Source organism: Pinus tabuliformis, chromosome 7, assembly GCF_031772625.1.
Source record: "Pinus tabuliformis cultivar Carrire ecotype Pingquan chromosome 7, CPIR1, whole genome shotgun sequence".
NCBI lineage: Eukaryota > Viridiplantae > Streptophyta > Pinopsida > Pinales > Pinaceae > Pinus > Pinus tabuliformis.
Window position 1 is genome coordinate 1,624,601,301 of NC_142293.1, and position 20,814 is coordinate 1,624,622,114.

A 20,814-nucleotide genomic window follows, 5' to 3' on the forward strand; every position below is an offset into this window, starting at 1 on the left:
AAAACCCACCAAAACCCAGAAAGGGTTTGGCCTAGTTTTGACCCCCGAAATTCAACCTCCAAAGACCATGTCCTCCTCCAAGTGTTGGGAAACATGACCTGCCTGTAGCTAACTGGAAAATCCCTTCAAATCACTCCCAAAGGCTGAGATTCTCCCCTCCAAGGCTTCCCTTACTTCTCTTGGCAATCTCTAGCTCTCTAACTCATTCCCCAAGCTCAAATGTGTGCCCAGTGAAATCTCTTTGTGCAATCCAAGGAAGCTGCAAATCAAACTACCCACTAGCATTAATTTCCTACTCTGAAACTTCCCCACAATTTTGATCCTCCACTAAATCTCCAATACAAAAATTCTCCCAGAAAATGTTTCCTAGAAGATCCCTGAAACAATCCCTCGTTCTCCCTTCCTGCGTCCTCTAGAAACACACACTATATAAGCCAAAGACTGAAAGATGTGCTCTGAAATTCCTCCGGCTTTCCTCCAAGGTAGTACAATTTTCCTTCCTAGGGTGGCGCTTGAACTCACCTGAAGAAAGGTTGAGTTTCCTGCTTGGAAAACTTGGTGCTAACCAAGTAGTAACCCAGCTAAGCAACTCGAGCAACAAAATGAGTTTGAAAGACAAAAGACCCTTTGAGTAGATGAGATCCTCCTATTTATAATTTTGTGGGCCTTCCTCCCCATGTGGGCCCCTCTTCCTAGTCTTTCAATTTCCCCTCCAAGGCCATTCGAATTCCACACCTAGCCAAGTATGTTTTTCCCATGTGGGTGGCCCCCACATTCCACTAACAAAATAATTTGGCCTCTTTCTCTCCTAAGTCCTTAAATCAAAATTGGACGGGTTCCAAAGTCACCAAAAAATATCCAAAATTGTGGGAGATTAAACCTGTGACAAAATAATTTAGGAAGGGACATTACATTTCTTCATTTCCCCATCGAATGTAGATGGATTTTCTTTCTTGAACTTATCCGGAAAATATCCTCTATCACTCCTCCTGTAAGGATGATAACGATGATGACCATGATACCTGTCAGAACCAAAACTAAAATAGTACATGTGTCCATCACCTCGCCTATCCAAAGTGTTAGCGCTTGGAATTCACCTAGGCTGAGATAGACAAACTCTCAAGGCTACATCAAACCATTTCACCTCGTAGCTAGCCCTACGAGGTATGAGAAGGCTCTCTCGGGTCAGATTCGATAGATCTTTCAATATGATTAGGCTGACCAATTAATAATAAAGATTTTAGGCTAGTAAATTGATAAGGGGGTTGATTTAATGATTTTTGGGGGTTTTGGTGGCAATTGGTGGAAGTGCAATTCAAGGTGCGGGGATTGAGCACAGTTTTCACAGGGGGATCTAAGGGGCAAGGTAGGAATGAGTGCTGATGCCTTAATCTGAGATGGATGATCAGAGATGATAGAGGAGGAGCTAAAGAGGGCAAACACACAATTCGAATCCTCTCTAGACAGTAGAAAACATTAATATTGAACAAACTAAAAAGCTGAGCATGTCAAAACATGAGTTCAAACTTTACCACTTCATCTGTCCAATTAGAAGCAAAAGAGAGATGTGGAATACATAAACAAACTTACAAGAACATGTAGAGAACACACCATCAACAATCAGATCCACAAGAATCCTCAAAGATGTCTGTAAAACCCTGGCTTTCCTTGCCTTCAATTGCAGAAATAGATGCACAATATACAATAAAGCTTCCTTACACAAGAGTCCAACCATGAAAATGAGAAGGAGAGAGCATAATATAGACCATCTAGACCATCTAACTCCTTTCCCCACCTCTAGGGGTCGAGCTCAGCTTCCTAGGAGCAGTTTGAACTAATTCTAAACTAAGAACTAGAAAATAGGCAGCCAAACAACTTGCCTCTATTACTTAGCTAACTCATCCATGCATTAATTTTTCACTTTTTACATCATGGAAGCTTATAGAAGGGTAAAGAGAGATAAAATCTATCAAAGTGCCATGAAAATATTACATTTATCCATCATCTACAAGTAATTATAGTCAACCATAGTCAAAACAGTGTTTTTTGACCAAAAATGTGAATTCTGGCAAATCTGGAAGTTCTGGTCGCGCCCCTAGAAGTTCTGGTCGCGCCCCTTTGCAGCTGTTTTTGAGTGGGTTTCACTGGTCCAAATCAGGTGCAAGATGGCTCATTGGAAAGCTTGGTCTGTCTACTTTCCATCCCAAGTGGAATTTCTGGATTTGGAGTTGATTTGACCCCTCAAAAGTTGATTCTCCCAAGGTCACTTTCTGCAACTCAAAAAGTGGGCAGAAAGTCATTTTTTTTTATGTATTTTGAGCTTTTGGAGGCTCAAAAATCAAAACCAGGCTTCTCCCAAGCATTGGTAATTTTTCTTTTTGCATGCCCTTTCCAAAAATGCCAAGTTTTCAAAATTCCGAGCAGTCCTCCAAAATGGTCTCACCCGGGGTGAGACCAAACCGTGGGCAAAACCTGTAAATTGCACAAAAATTCACAAATGACAAACTTTTCTCCAAATTTCTTGAAATTTGGGCTGGGAGTCCCCAATCAAGTACCATGCTCAGTCAAAGAGGCTTTGGCCGAAATTTGGAGTGGATCGGGCGTTTTCCTTCGTTTTTGTGCTTTGGCCAACCGTCCTTGGAGCACCTTCGTTCTCGCCGGTATTTTTGACATTTCTCTCAAACCATGACACCTGTGTAAAAAGTGAAAGAGGTTTTTCTTCCTTGGCATGTTTTGGACAAAAACCTCTCTCAGTTTTGCAAAATTCATCTTTGATTGCTCAGAAAGTGCTTTTGAGTACAACTTGTCCCGATGTGTGAAACAAGGGATTTTGTCGAAATGGAGCGAAATGAAGGGGATAGAGGGCTTCTAAATTCTTGGGGAAATTTTTGGAAGTAGGGAGGGATGTTAGGAAGCAGGGGAAAGTGGAATCTCAGAGATTGAGTGAGGGGAAGGGGTCGAAAAGGACAAAACACAGGCCAAACCTAGAAAATTGCCAGGTTGTAGCTAGAAACTAGGGTTTGTGGAAAAATGAGGAATTTGGCGGATCTGAGTGTTGGGAAATGTTTTTTAAGGTACTTTAAGGATAGGGGAAGGTGTATGAACATCAGGAAACAAGTTTTTCCGGTGATTTGACCATCCAAGAGAAATTGCCTTCAAAACCCTAGGAGAGGGAAATGACCTTGCCTGGGCGCAACTGAAGCATGAACAAGGTATAAAATGACTCATTAGACACTGAGATGATAATGAAAACCCTCTGAATGATGATAGACTCAGCTGAATAATGACATGGACCACCATTTGGACAACTTTGAAAACAGTGAGAGCAAACCCTAGACCTAATGCCTAGTGACCAAATTTTGCTTGAAAACTCTTTGAAATGACAAAATTTGACCTTGACACTTCAAAATCACTTTGTAAGAGCATATTTGATCACTGTAGGAAGGCTGGAAAGACTGACACTAACACAAAGTATCCAATAACCTTCCATCTTCGATCGTGTCATCTATATATGACTTGTACCCACTAGGAGACCTACTGCCATATGCCCCATTAGTTCTATCCTCCTATCCATCGCTAATCCAAAGTGGTCCCTTTCTTTGCACTTTTGACAAACTCTGAAGGATTACTACATTAACCTCTACTTGTTTCTCCTGTGCCTGCATGATTTTATCAGTATTTGCTTTGCAACTCCTTATTTCTTCATTCAAACTCCTCAGTGTGTCTACTAAGTCAGAAGAATACCCAACACCACAATGCTCACCTGATCCATGGGGAGAGTCTCGGGAACTGTAGTCTACCATCCTGATAGTCATCTTTGTTGTTTTTATTCCTGCAAGGTATATCGTGTGAGCTAAACCAAAATATAAATAAACCAATGTACCTCAATGTAGTTCAGGGAAGGATATCTCATCTGCAAGACCGACCAGATTAGCTCAACATATATATGTGTGTGTGTGTGTGTGTGTGTGTGTGTGTGTGTGTATGTATGTATGTATGTATATATGTATATATATATATGTATATATATATATATATATATATATATAGATATATATATATAAACAAATAATCGTATCAACATTTATTCATTGTTTCAATCATTATCCAGTCATCAATGCATGACCATACTAACCACATGTTATTACCCCATGCATGAGAACTACAACCACATCAATGTATGCATAATGATATATAGGCACTGGCATGCATAACCAATGCATAACTGACATACACTCTTGACAACCACATACAACAATAACACCATCAACTTCCACATGATGACATCACTGCAACCATGACCAACACGATGCATACCCAACAAGCACATAGACCACAAGTATACGAAACACATATATGCAACTGACATGAATGCATTACCAACACACCACCCATCCATTCCATGGCGTGAACCACGCTCTGATGCCACTTTGTAACCACCCTCCTCCCACATCTACCCAAGTAACCATCCATTCAGGTTAAACATGTGGCGAAGAGTTACTATGATATGATTCAACTCCCTATGTATCAGTTAAGGAAGTGGAACCGATGAAAACCAGACAACATGACCTTCTACACCTACAAGAAAACCCCTAGGATCCATCCAACCCATCTAGGTGACCAGCCCCTAAGACAAACTAATGTTTTGTTGCATTAAAGCCTCAGTCGTTGATCTGATATTCACCATATGAATGACATCAGTTAAAGATTTATTAAACTAAGGTATTACAGACTCATGTGCTGGTGTGTGTTCTGTGTTATTGAAAAGACGGATCGATCAGATTGCCAATACACAGACAATAAAATGGAAAGACAGCAGAGAAATACATTAAGCAAACACAAAGACACAAGCAATTTTAATAAGGAGTTCACCCTATGCTCCAGGGCTACGTCTCCGGTCCAGCTTTCAATGGTGGCCTTGTTTTATTATGCCTTTGGGCAGAGAATTTACAATACGGGGTTAAATTTTTAGTGGGCGAATATTTTGTATCATAGTACATTTTTACAAATCACCTCAAATAGCCCACCTTATTTTAAGGGAGAGGATAAAAAAGGTAAATTTAGCCCTTCAAATTAGGACTTACAACCTTCCATTCGCCCATTTTCAAGAATAGGTTTTATTTAAGTGATTCCATTCGCCCATTTTCAAGAATAGGTTTTATTTAAGTGAATCCTATGGGCCAAATACCATATTTATAAAAGAGGTACGCTAAATTAATAAAAATATAAATAAATGAGAGGTATGGTAAATAAATAAAACATTTTTTATATTTACTCCATAAGTCACCTTATATACATGTAAGGGTGTAAACAAATAAAAATATAAGTAAAGTGGAGGTATGGTAAATAAATAAAACGTCTTTTTATACTTACTCAAAAGGTATGGTAAATAAATAAAAATATAAATAAACTAGACGTATCGTAAATAAATAAAACCTCTTTTTATATTTAGTCCATAACCCTCGTTCTATTTATGAAGGCTCAAGAAAGAGGTTTTATTTAAGTGAATCCTATGGGCCAAATACCATATTTGTAAAACAGGTATGGTAAATTTATAAAAATATAAATAAACGACATGTATGGTAAACAAATAAAACATTTTTTTATATTTACTCCATAAGTCACCTTATATTTACGAACACTCAAAAAATGGGTTATATTTAGGTGAAACCTATGGCCAAAATACTATGGGACAAATACCATGGACTAGATTGTTATTAATACCATGCAAAAAACCATTATTAACCCTAATATTAGAATTAATAAAAATAAAAATGGCACATGGTATTGACCCATGGTATTCACCAAAATGGCACATGGTATTGACCCATGGTATTCACCTGGAATGTAGCCTATTTAAATGGGGGAATTAAACTAGCATGTAGCCTATGCTAAGATTCACTAGTACTTTACAAAGTTTTATTATTTAGTGAAAGACTCGCCAAGATCTTACAAGATTTTATAATTGAGTAAAATATTCGCCATGCCTGGTGAGAAATTCGCCAAAAAATTATATATACATATTATATTATTGATAAAATCGCCTTCCATTTTTCCTATATACCATGGAGATTCGCCAATTTATTATATTATAAATTTAGGGAGGGTTCTTAAAATTTTCCCTGGTTCACCTGAAGCAGGTTTTGCTTGGCAGGGTGGTCCTTGGATTTCCCAAGCCACTGGAGTACACAGACTCTTCTTCCTCCTACCAGCTCTATGACCTTCTAGTCTACAAAGGCAAGAGCCCAATGTGGTGTTCAGCCTGGACAGATCTTCTATGGGATGGCTTGAATCTTCAAGCTCTCTGGTGCTCGATGTTGTTGCTGATCAACTCGGCCCTCTGTCTCCTCTGCTCTGCTTTACTGCTCTCTATGTTCAGTCCTCCTCTCAAGGTTCACTGTTCCACTTCTTCGTCTCTCAACTTCTGTCTCTTTGTGTCTAACTCCACTCTCCTTAATTTCACTGCCTCTGTTCATGGCTTTAGCCATTCGATCCCTATGCCTGTTCGGTTCTTCTTTTGCCTCTGTTGATTCACCTTCTACAACTATGCTGGGAGTTCCCTGATTGGTGTCATCATCAGTGCTCAAGGATTTTCCACTTGTCTTCCTCTCAAACGGCGCCAACATGCTTCATTGGTTCGTTTCTTCAGTTATGTCGTGGATGCGTTCTTCCTCCACCATGGCAGTCAAATGGATTTCAAATTCCTTTAAAACATAGCTTAATTCCCTATCGATTCTGCTTCTTCCCATCAGGCGCAATCTCAGCCGTCTAATCTGGGCCCTCTATATCCGATGCCATACACACGTTTCACGCAGTTGACTTGCTCGACCGATAGCACGTGATCAATGGCGGTTTTCTCTCACCTTCGCCTACCACGCGTCGATCATTGTATGGAATCACTCCGCTTTCATCCAAAACCTCTTATCGTTTAAGGGTGCCCCAATCAAAACCGTCGATTTGCAGAGCGCGAGTCCCACCTTGTACGACTAGCAATTTTTCCCTTTTCCGCCCACGATCCTCCAGTTCCCCCACGTGACCAAGTGCTCGGGCTTTTCCATTTTGGCCCTATTCACCCAGCGATGCATCAAAAATCACCTCCGTTTCCTAATCCGGGGCTCCCAGGGGCTAATTCGACCTCCCGCGCAGTCTCCATGGGCCTCGGTCAGCGCGCTTTGACGGAGGTCCTTATCATTCCACATTGGATGCCATCACCACTAGTTCAGGGTGTTTTTGATCATTGTTTTGGAATTCTTTAGAGATTTGTTCGACCTGATATAGTCATGGTTCTTTCACAGTCTTCTATGGATCCAATTCGGATCACGGCCTTCCCACTGAAAAATCTTTTGGACCACCAAAAGTTGGTTTTTAAGCATCGACTAAGTGAGGATACTATTTCTTCACTTTTCCAATCTCAATCCACTTTGCGCTGCTCGGCTTTGAAACTTTGAGCCCAATCCTGAGGTACTCAACATCTCCCCTGCACATTGTCCTCACCTTCTTGTCCAGCACTGTGTCTTCCTGCAACTCATTAAGATACTCAGGTAGCAGGTCATCAATAGAAGGCAATTGACTTTGCTCTTTAGGGTCCTCAACCATTGAAGGTTCAAAGAATCTCCAGCAATCTGCATTTATGATTAAGTAGATGTGCATGTAAGTTGGTAAATCAAGGCGAAAAGCATTTTCACCAATCTTCTCAAGTATCCTAAAAGGTCCATACCTTATAGGCTTTAGCTTTTTACCTTCACCTTGCATCCTATCCTTGCTGATATACAACCAACTTGGTCTCCAACTTGAAAACTATGCTCCATCCAATTCTTATCATGCCTAGCCTTGTACTTGGCCTGGCTCCTTTCCAGCTGTTCCTGTACTACTTGGTGTATCTCCTGGATCTGTTCAATGAACCTAGTTGCCTTGTCCACATCACTGTGTCCTTCAACCATGGTGTCTTAACCAAAGACAAAATCCAAAGGAGACCTTGGTATGAAAACAAAATAGGTCTCAAAAGGACATCTCTGTGTAGAAGAGTGTTTGGCTCTATTGTAAGCATGTTGCACATAACACAAGTGTTCATCCCAAAGCTTAGGATGTTTGCTGCAATATCCTCTCAGTAACTGGATCACTGTCTTGTTTACTACTTCTGTCTGGCCATTTGTTTGTGGATGAAAAGTCGTTCTTTTCTTCAGTTTGGTGTCCATCAGTTCCCACAGACTCGACCAAAATTTCCCCACAAATCAGGTGTCTCGATCAGATACAATGTAAGCGGGTAATCCAAAATGAACCCACACATGTTCAAAGAACAATTTTGCAGTCTGTTCCGCTGTAATCTGTTTACTACAAGGTATCAAAATACACATTTTGTTGAACCTATCCACAACAACATATAGATAATCATGACCTTTCCTAGATTTATGCAGTCCTCCAACAAAATCCATGGAAACACTTTCCCAAGGGTGAGAAGGAACTGGCAATGGAGTGTACAAGCCTAGTTTTCTATTTCTGGGCTTGCTTTTAGCACACATGGCACACCCTCTTACATACCTAGAAACTGTCTCATTCATTTTCGGCCAATAGCAGAATCTTTGTAGCTGTGCAACTGTTTTACTTACCCCAAAGTGACCTGATATCAGAGAAGTGTGTGCTTCCCTAATTATCTTTACTCTCTCAATTTGTGGAATGCAGAGTTTCCCACAATGGTATAAGAGCCGGTCCTTTATATGATAGTCCAATTCTTCTACTCTTTTGCCTAGACTCAAAGTTGCATATACATCTTTAAAGAACATATCCTAAGTATATTGTTCAATATAGCTTTCATGTAGCACTGAATTATGCTTAAGTATGGTAGATGCATCTATAATGGGTCTAGATAACATGTCTGCAACCTTGTTATGTATGCCCTTTTTATATCTGATGACTAGATGAAACTATTGTAGAAACCCCATCCATCTGTAATGTCTTGATTGCTGCAACTTAGTTTTGGAGTGTAGATATTGAAGTGGTTGATGATCAGTATGTATTACTGTCTCTTTTCCCATTAAATAATGTTTCCACTTTTTCACACTCTAAACTAATGCATACAATTCTTTATCATATGTAGGATAGTTAACTACTGCAAGATTAAAAGTCTCAGAATGATAACATATGGGTTTATCGTGTTGTGTCAACACTGCTCCCATGGCATAATCACTGGCATCAGTTTGGATCTCAAATGGTTTTTGTAAATCAGACAGTGCTAGTACAGGTGTTGTACTAATTTTTTCTTTCAAGAGGTTGAAGGCTTTTTGATGTTTGCCTCCCCACTGAAACACCTTATTCAATCCTGTTAAAGCATGTAAGGGATCTGAAATCAAGGAGAAGTTAGAAATAAACTTCCTCCAATATTGTGCTTCTCCTAAGAAGCTTCTCACTTCTATAGCAGACCTGGGTTTAGGCCAGTTCAAAATGACTTCCACTTTAGAGGGATCTATTTTCAATTCACCTCCCCCTACTATATGATCCAAGTAGTTTAGAGATGTTTTGCCAAATTCACATTTTGAGAGTTTAACATAAAGTTTTTCTATTTTCAAAACATCCAATGTATGCTTAACATGCTTTAAATGTTCTTCCCACATTTTACTAAAAATCATAATGTCATCCAGATACACAATAACAAAATCATCAAGAAAAGGTCTAAGTACATCATTCATTAATCTCATGGAAGTAGCAAGAGCATTGGTCAAGCCAAAAGGCATAACCAGCCATTCAACAATCCTTGCTTTGTTTTGAAAGCAGTCTTCCATGCATCTTGCTCTGCAACTCTAACCTGATGGTATCCACTGTGCAAATCCAGCTTGGTGAAATAAACAGCTCCCTTCAATTGATCTAGAAGATCATCTATGTGAGGAAGGGGATAACGATTTTTCATTGTTATCTTATTCAGTGCTCGATAGTCAATGCACATTCTTCAAGAGCCATCTTTCTTTCTCACCAAAATGATTGGTGACCCACATGGTGATGTGCTAGGCCTGATGAAGCCCTTCTCAAGCAACTCCTACACCTGCTTCTTGATTTCAGCATTCTCTAAAGCATACAACCTATACATCCCAATTTTAGGCAATGGAACATCTTGCTACAAAATAATATCATGTACTATTCCCTTTTTGAGTGGCAGACCTTTAGGTTCTTGAAACAAGACATCATACTCTGAAACAACCTTTTCTATATCAACTTGTTGTTTAGCATTAAAACCCTCAAATACATTGGTTTTATCAGGTTCCTTTTCCTTTACAACCATCAGTAAGAATTGTTTGCATGAATTAATCATTCTTTTCATCTGTCCTAAGTTTATGAGAGTGTAATTATTCTTGAGCTTATGATCTCTTACAAAGTATTCAATTCCATCTTTGGCAAGTAGATACTTGTTCTCAGCTCTATAGAAAATATCCTTTCTATCATACAAGTAAGGACTTCCTAAAACAATTGCACATATATCCAAAGGAATTATGTCTAACTCAACCTCATCTACAAATGTTGACCCAAAAGAAAACTTGAGTTTGCACTGTCTAGTCACTTGTAGTTGTGCTTTATCATTCAACCATCCTAATGGGTATGGTTTCTTGTGAGGTGTAGTTGCTAATCCCAATTTCTTTACAATTGCTTCAGAAATTAAATTTACTTGTGAGCCACTATCAAACAAAGTATCAATCTTTTGATTTTTGGAAATAACTCATATATGGAAAAGCTCATGTCTTTTTCTCTTATTTTCTTCATCAATAACAGATTGAGCAGAATTACTAGTAGATGCTTCAGAATTATTACCTTTTATACCTGTGGCTGTTATAGTTGTTTCATCTCTCAAGTCTGACCCCAAACCTTTCTGAATAGCTGCAACTGTCTTCTTCTTCTTGCCCTCGAACTTCTTAGGTCTCAGCTCTGGATGCAGAATCCAACAATGCTCATCATCATGCCCCTCCTTTTTACAATGAGTGCATGAAGCTTTGGCTTTTTGTGCACTCTTAGCCTTCCTTGCCTTCCACTTCTGTTTTCTTTTCTCCTTGCTCTTGCTTACAATGAGTTGGGATGGTCCCCCAACTTCTGGATTTCCATTCTTTCCTCTAGCTTCTAGATGAGTAGCTTGTATAGATACCTCATCTATACTAGTGGGATTAAACATGAGGATGGTATGCCTCATGTGGCTGTGTAGACCACTAATGTACTTCAAAAGAGTCTCTGGTGAGTCTAATGAGATACCCAATATCAATGCTCTCTTTCTGAACTCTTGAGTATACCCTTGCACACTTTTCCCTTTCAACTGCCGAAGAGTTTGCCAACTCATCATGGCTTGTTGCATGTAGGCCAATGGATAGAACTGCTTTTTTATTGCAGAAACAAAGTCACTCCAAACAGAGATGGTCTTACCATGTCTTTTCATATCAGCTTGGGTTCTGCCTTCCCACCAAACCAAAGTAGTGCCTCCTAGGCATAGGCTTGCCAGCTGAATCTTACTCTTGTCTGAGTTTATGTTATGTACCCTGCAATACACATCAATCTGTCTAATCCAATTGTCCAACTTTTCAACATTTAGCTCTCCATCATATATAGGCAAATCAAATTTAACATCTAACTTAATCAAAGATGCTTTCTTATTATGCACAGGGCTATTAGGAGGTGTGAGAAATCTTTCCTCTTTCCCCTTTCCTTTGGAGTTGTCATGGAAGTGAGACTCATCTTCTTTTTTATCTTGTTTAGAGCTTGATGCATCTTCCACCTTTTGCTTTCTAAAGTCTCTATACATTTCTTCAACCATAGACTTTATAGCTAGGAAACTCTCTATGAATTGAGGGTCTGGCCCTACAGAACCTTCTTCTGACATTGTCTTTCAAGAATAGACTCTCCCAATTTCAGGATTAGCTTCCACCAACTCTCCTTCTCCTCATTTGAGTTTTGATCTTGTGAGCATTCACAGCTACACCAACACAAACTTGTCTAACCTTACAGCCTAGAGCTCTAATACCACTTGATTTGATATTCACCCTATGAATGACATCAGTTAAAGATTTATTAAACTAAGGTATTACAGACTCATGTGCTGGTTTGTGTTATGTGTTATTGAAGTAATGGATCGAATAGATTGCCCATACACAACAATAAAATGGAAAGACAGCAGAGAAATACGGTAAGCAAACACAAAGACACAAGCAATTTTAATAAGGAGTTCACCCTATGCTCCAAGGCTACGTCTCTGGTCTGGCTTTCAGTGGTGGCCTTGTTTTATTGTGCCTTTGGGCAGAGAATTTACAATACAGGGACTCAATGTGAGTTCACCTGAAGCAGGTTTTGCTTGGCAAGGTGGTCCTTGGATTTCCCAAGCCACTGGATTAAACATACTCTTCTTCCTCCTACCAGCTTTGTGACCTTCTGGTCTACAAAGGTAAGAGCCCAATGTGGTGCTCAGCCCGGAAAGATCCTCTATGGGATGGTTTGAATCTTCAAGCTCTCTGGTGCTCGATGCTGTTGCTGATCAACTTGGCCCTTTGTCTCCTCTGCTCTGCTTTACTGCTCTCTGTGTTCAGTCCTCCTCTTAGGGTTCACTATTCCACTTATTCGTCTCTCAACTTCTGTCTCTTTGTGTCTAATTCCACTCTCCTTAATTCGACTGCCTTTGTTCATGGCTTTAGCCATTCGATCCCTATGCCTGTTCGGTTCCTCTTCTGCCTCTGTCGATTCACCTTCTGCAGTTGCACTGGGAGTTCCCTGTTCGGTGTCATCATTAGTGCTCAGGGAGTTTCCACTTGTCTTCCTCTCAAACGGCGCTAGCATGCTTCGTCGGTTTGTTTCTTCAGTTACGTCGTGGATGCATTCTTCCTCCATCGTGGCGGTCAAATGGATTTCAAATTCCTTTAAAACGTGGCTTAATTCCCTATCGATTCAACTTCTTCCCATTGGGCACGATCTCAGTCGTCCGATCTGGGCCCTCCAGATCCGACGCCATACGCACGTTTCGCGCGGTTGACTTGCTCGACCGATAGCATGCGATCAACGGCGGCTTTCTCTCACCTTCGCCTGCCACACATCGATCGTTATATGGAATCGCTCTGCTTTCGTCCAAAACCTCTTACCGTTTAAGGGCACCCCGATCAAAACGGCTAATTTCCAGAGCGCAGGTCTCGCCTTTTACGATTAGTGCTTTTTCCCTTTTCTGCCCATGGTCCTCCAGTTTCCCCACGTGATCGAGTGCTCGGGATTTTCCATTTTGGCCTTATTCGCCTAGAGAGGTGCTAATCGCACATCAAAAATCACCTCTGTTTCTCGATTCGGGGCTCCCATGGGCTAATTCGGCCTCCCGCGTATTCTCCATGGGCCTCGGTCAGCGCGCTTTGACTGAGGTCCTCATCGTTCCACATTGGATTCCATTGCCACTGGTTCAAGGTGTTTTTGATCATTGTTTTTGAATTCTTTAGAGATTTGTTCGACCTGATACAGTCATGGTTCTTTGAAAGTCTTCTATGGAACCAATTCGGATCAGTCACTCCCTTGACATGAGCATGCATGCGACTGGGACCCTCCATTCACTCCCATAACAAGGCATGTGTGCGATTGCGGAATTTTCCAGGTAGTTATGTGCTAGCGACTCCAGATTTTGTGCCACTTTTTTAGGGCCAGGACTCAAGCCACCATCTAGAACTCCATGAAACTTCCAGAATGGAAAATAACATTCAAACAATGATATGGATGCAAATACTTGAACAAGGAATTGATTGGACCCCTACTATCCATGACATACATTTCATCAAACATGTCACAAATATGCATTCTACAGGTTTAAACAACAAATCTAAGCATAGGGGTCTCAAGATTATCTGAGAATCACTAAGAAGCATTGATTTCCTAATCACAATAACTGCATTACCATCTATTAAGCCACATACTCATTGTACATTCAATGATTAACCAAAACATGATGAGGGTCATACATTTTCACTGTCATAAAACTCATTCATAACCAACATATAACAAACAGAATTATCAAGGATATAACAACCATATAAGCCACATTTAAACGAGTATATTTATCCATTAAATACCAAGAAGAAAGAGATCTCTTATTGATGATTGCATAAGTAGACCAGGTATGGGACTTCCACGAACCACCCGACCTAGGCTAGGTTGAACCAAATATTTATTTAAGATATTCACCCTTGTGCCATATTTCAAGCATGAATGTGGGATCTCATAACACAAATTATTCAAAACCATCCAAGGTTTCCAGAGGCCAAACTACCTCAACCCTCAACCAGTGAATCCACCTCATGGTAGAACATCACTAACCATCACCATATTTGTCTCTACCCAAGTTGTATAGGGCTCTAGAGCATTTGTTCCAACTAGGCCTTCCAGGACTAGTAACTCAACCCACATATGCTACCGAACTTCCAGAGCATCTGTCCAACCAAGGCTTCCAAGACTAGTAACTCAACCCACCAAGGGTTTCAAGAGCATTTGTCCAACCAGGGCTTACAAGACTAGTAACTCAACCCAAGTTGTTACAAGGCTTCTAGATCATTTTTCCAACCAAGGCTTCCAGGAACTAATAACTCAACCCACAACCAAAGTCACAAGAAAACCAACCAAAAAACAAAATCAAAACCCACAACACCATGGTTATCTTGGAAATGGAAAGGCTAGGCAAAACCACTATCAATCTGAGAAATCCTCCATGTCAGTGACAGATCATAACCAAATAACCACATGCATAATCCATGCATGCCAAAACTAGCAACGAAATCATACATGCAACTCAGTATCGGAAAGAAAAATTTGTTGTAGTTGTTGATCCTGATGTCCTATTGCGCTTTCCTGCTTTTCCTTTTCCTTCTTGCTTCAATTCTCAATTATTACACACTCCTCCAAGAGTGCTCCAAGAAAACTCTAAGTATCCAATAGTATGAGAGAGAGAGAGAAAATGAGAGCTCCAAAACTGAGTTGATCAAAAGCCATGAATTGATCCTCAGAAGTATCTTTATTAATGAAGTCTCTATTTTCTAAAATTTTCCATTATTTTCCTTAATGTTCCTCCTCACATGCAACTTGTGACCTTTCACCTTCCTTTTCTCCTAATTTCCATTATTTTCATAAATAACTGCCAATAAATTCCTTTTTGTCTTTCCAAAGCCTTAGCCATTGCCTTTGTCGATTAATCACAATTGATCCCCATCACTATGTCTCTACACAACATTTAGCTTGGAATACGTGTCCCATGACCAAGGTCTTATTTTATCTTTATTATTTTTACATGGATTTTTTTACCAGGGTTATTACAGCAACTTCTATATATACGCATATATAGAAGTTGCAGATATACGAAAGATATATGCATATACGAAAGTTGCACTTATACGAAATTTGTACATATACCAAATATACGCGTATATATGGAAGTCATGTAAAACATCGGCCTCCATATATGTGCAACTTTGGTATATGAACCTGTCTTCCATATATGCACAACTTCCATATAAGTGCATGTCTTCCATATATGTGCTTCTTCCGTATATGTGCATATACAGAAAATATGCACATATACAAAAGTTGTGAATATATGGAAGATATGCGATACGGAACATGCACATATATAAAAGTTGTGTGGCTTACGTATATGCACATCTTTCGTATATGAACAACTCTGTATATGCGCATTATTGTTGTATATGTGCAACTTTCGTATATGTGGAACTTTTTTTTATGCATAACTTGCATATATGCACATACCTATGCACAATTTCAAACTCTATATATACACAACTTCTGTATATGCACATATCTTTAGTATGTGTGCAATTTTCATATATACACAGATATGAAAGTTACACACATACAAAATATATGCGCATATATAAAATATATGTGCACATACAAAAGTTGCGCATATACAAAAAATATGTGCATATATGAAGGTTGTCGTATATGCATATGTGGAAGATATGTGCATATACAAAAGTTGAAAATATACAGAAGATATGTGCATGTCTTCCACATATGCACATTGTTCCATATATGTGCATATCTTTCATATATGCGCATATCTTCCATATATGTGCATATATGGAAGTTGCACATATGCGGAAGTTATGCATATATAGAGAATATGTGTATATATGGAAATTGCATATATATGAAAGGTATGCGCATATACGTAAATTACGCATATACAGAAGATATGCACATATACGAAAGTTGTGAATATATGGAGATTGTTGTATATGCATATTATGAAAGTTGCGCACAACTTTTGTATATGCTCAGCTTTTGTATATGTTCATCTATGGAAGTTGCACATATACGAAAGATACATGCATCTTTAGTATATTCCTATCTTCCATATATGTGCATATACAAAAATTGTGCACAACTTCAACCTCCATATATACGCAACCTCGGTAAGTATATAGCTTGTAACTAAGTATAACATGTTAATTTCAAGCTTATTGAATTTTGTGAATAGAGGTAACTTGTCACCTAAACAAAATTGACATATTAAAATTCAACTTGTAAAGACTCAATATCACAATTTTTTAATAAATTTGAGTTAATATAGAATGATATTAATTTTTAAGTTTTGTGATACATTAAGACAGAGGTTTAACATCACAATTGTTACGACACTTATCATGCATGTTTCATCTTTTTACTAATGTACATTTTCTTTGGTGCACTCTCATTATGCATATTTCTTCTCTGTATTCTCACCATACATACTTTTTGTGCTCTTATTCCGACATGTCTCAAAAAAACCTTACACACTTTGTGTATTCTAACCATACATATTTTGTGTGCCCTACTGATATATAAATAATGAATTGTTAAAAAAAAACTTCTTAAATAATATTGGAGTGACTTGCCAATAAAGTTTTCATATTTAAATATTAGTATTGAAGTGTGAAAAGCTCAAATCTTTATTTACTTTTGCATATATATATATATATATGCTCTCTTCATGCACATGATACATCTATTATTATAACTAAGCAACGTTCCATGGTAATGATATGTTTTTCCATGCATGTAACATCGACTAAGATATAAATATAAAAGTAAATTAACTTGCAAACTTGATAATTTGTAAAAAAAAAAAAAAAATCATTCTAACTACATTCATCAAAATTAATGTAACATTTATAGAATATAACGTCAAACCCACATCATGAATTTAAAATTCAATGAAGACTTTCTCATATACACAAGTCCAAATTCATGTATTTGAATTCAAAATTGGTCTAGCTATACATTATTTTTTACAAATGGAACTTCATTCCTAATATAGATAATGGAAGCTCATGCCCATAAATGACTATTGGTTGTGTTGGACCCATAAACATTCAAGGGGTCTCTTTGATATGAAGTCTCAATTATACCTCACACCGTTTGGAATAGGCTCCCCATCTGGAATACAGCTCGGTTTCCAAAATAATGGGTTTTAGTGGTATTCCTTGGTTGTGATAATGCATAAAATGATGTACTCTTGACTTTGGTTAAACAAATGTATAACTTTGTGGAGATTCAAGTGTAATGCATGAAAGGTTCTAACACAACAAGGGAAAAGTGAGTGAGACCCTTAAAATATTGTAATAGTCTGTAGCTTGAAAATAACACACGAGCATAAAAGGAATCATGAGTTAGCCTGCAAAATAGTTCACAAGATAACCATGATTGAAATATATAATAGAACGCATTCAACAAGATTCATACTGATGCAAAAAAATAGGTCATAATCGTTAGCCTAAAATGAAATAACATATATTGCAAACATAACAAGAATATTCCTACCATATTCACAACATATGCAAGAAACCGTGTCGGCTCTGAGCTTTTATTAAAGTGAAAATCCCAAACATACATATACAATTTCCAAACCACTAATCTCAATAGTGGAACATGAATCCAACACCTGCTCCTCCAAAGAAAGATAACCCCTTTATGCTAAGGAGAATCCAAGGCTCTCAAAAAAAACTCCATAGCTTTTGATCCTAATCCAAAAGCTCAGCCAAAATCCAGTTACATGAATAATGAGGGTCTATTTATAACAAATGAGATGATTATTCATCTCCCTTTGTGACTCTTTGACTTCCCTCGTGGCCTTTTGACTTCTTTTACATAATGACTCTTCATATTCCAAAATTGACACTTGGACTTCCACTTACAAAAATGTTTTAAATAAAAAATTACATATACCCATATAAGACAAAATTGGGTAGAGTCAACTAGACAAGCCTAATAAGACAAACATGTCAAGCTTTTGATTTTGGGGAAAATCCAGCTTAGCCACTTCAACTCGTAGCTTCTCAGTTACATAGTGATACCAAGCTTTATAATGTGTGATGACTTCCCCAAACTTTGCGATGGGATCAGGTTGGAAGTGGACCCTTGCCTCCATTGCATCTAGGTACACGATCTTGGAACCAGTTTGTGTTTCCTTCTTTAACAAGAACAACATGGTGTTTATCTTAGCAGGGCCACCAATGTACTTATGCATATCATGTTTGTTCACCTCTAAATATCCTTTGGTAATTATCTACTTAAATTGGTCCAAGTATTCATACACTTCCTATCTGACCTTGTTTCTACCTTTAGCTTCGATGGGTGTGCCAACCGAAGGGATCTTGTGTGAATTTACCAATAAATCCACACTATTATATAACATGCATAAGAGGCTTGAATGTTGGCGATGAATGAGTCAAAATTTTTGTTACTTTGGATGAGCATCTGAACCTCTACTTCCTCCAGCTTAGCCTTTTGTCTTATATTCTTCACCAACTCAAGAGGTGCACCTATGTGTTTCATTCCTGACTCATGCACAACAGTGATGGTTATATGAACAAGCTTGAGATCTTTAGCATTGTCTTTTCACTTCTTATGCATGTCATGCAGGCAAACAACTGCTTTGTGCATGGTGACTAGCTCCTCATAGAGGTTCCTCATAGTGTTTCCCAATGTCGATACTTTACCAAGTATGGATGCCTTGAGTTCTTCTAAGTACATCTGTGTAAGAGCTTCTTTCTGGACCTTAGCCTGGAGTTGTTCAATTTGTTTCCTTGTAGCCTCTAATCGCTTTGTCATATGTTTTTTCTTGGCCATAAAATATTCTATATTTGTCTTGGAGGCTCCTGCGAAGGCCAAGTTGGTTGCAGCAATGGCTTCTGGATTCTTGTTGGTGTCCATCATGGTCACCTTTTATTTGATAAAATAAGGATGTGTGAGACCGTCTGGGAGTTTTTATTCCTTACCTGCATGATCTTCTTTTGTATCACATCATAAGTCAAATTGTATATATCCATCACCTGCCCTTCATCAAGAGGAGCAATTTCCTCTTCCTAGCTTGGAGCTTGCTCTGTTGTAAGAGGAGGTTGAGAATGAGTAGTGATCTGCTATGTGGAAGGCATGAGATGGTCATCTTAGTTTTGTTTCTGTAGTTCTGCCTCCATATCCTAGACCACTATTAGATCTTCAATTTCTTGAGCAAGTTCCTTATTGAGAAACTGTTTGTTTTCTTCTTCAAGTAGTTGATTTTGTTCCTCTTATGTGGCTTGCTTCAGTGTTGCTTCTTCTTCTTCTTTTCTTCGCCTTTCTTATTCTTCTTGTCTTTTCCTCTCTTCTTATTCCTCTTGTTCTTTCTCTTCCTTCTTCCTTAATTCTTCCTCCTTCTTCCTCTTTCTTTTTGTTGCTATGGCTGCTTTCAGGATGATTGGATTTGTTTCCCATTTGTGACTTTGTTCTTCTGTTGTACTGTGCACAATCTTTCACGCCCCCTTTTCGCGCACTAGGTTGCACCTCACTAATGGTTCTGCATCTAGAGTGGATTCTAGCTTAGGAGTAACATGTGATGTAACTAAAAAGCTAACTGGTTCACAGGAATTAGATGCATTATAACAATTCTTTATCCTTTCTTCATCGAGTCTGGAATAAGTCTTGCTCGGCCAAGTGAAATGAATCTTTGCATAGTGTTACTTGAAAACACTCCTAGGATCATACAGGTTAAAGTCCATGTGGCCGAATGTAAACCTCTCTATATCTTTTCCTTCGGTCTCAGGAGCCTTTAGATTCTTGATCTCATACAACACAATTTGCAAAGGAAGAGCAGGCAAGTTTCTTTCTTCTTCCTCTATAATACTCCTAACAAACGTGTGGAAACATGATAAGCTACTTCCTACATGACCAATTTGTCAATTTCATACCTAGGTAGCATATGTGGAGACTTTTGACCGCCAAACATTCTGATGTAACTGTCATCTAATGAGGAAAACCAATCAGCCAATTCTGACACTACTTCCATTGCCTCACAGGACATGCAAGGTGGCTCTTCCTCAAATATCATCTTATACAATCGGATGAGGAAGTGATCTGTCAGCTTCTTCGTGACTCCTTTGTAGCTGCATTTTGAAAGTAGCTTGCGATAAATGTGTACAACAGGTTCATTTGGTGACCAATTCCAACTCATGCCAGGAAAAGGGTTATGAGCACAAATCACATACATAGCAAGTAAGAAGACATGTAGAACCTAGATTTATTACCCTCAGGAGGGTCCTTGGAATTAGTTACATGGATCCTACTTTGTTGAGACAACAAGTCTGACCAACTAAATGATTTTCCTTCTGTCATATTATGATGCAACAAATATTCCCAACCTTCAGGAAAGGTCTCAATACTCTTTTAACCATAAATCTGGAAACATAGAACTATCAAGTATTAAAATACCTTCCTAAGATATTTAGTCTTATAAGTGTTGTTGGGTGTCTAGCGGAATTTGGATGGATCTTTCACCCAACATTTGATGACATATTTTGT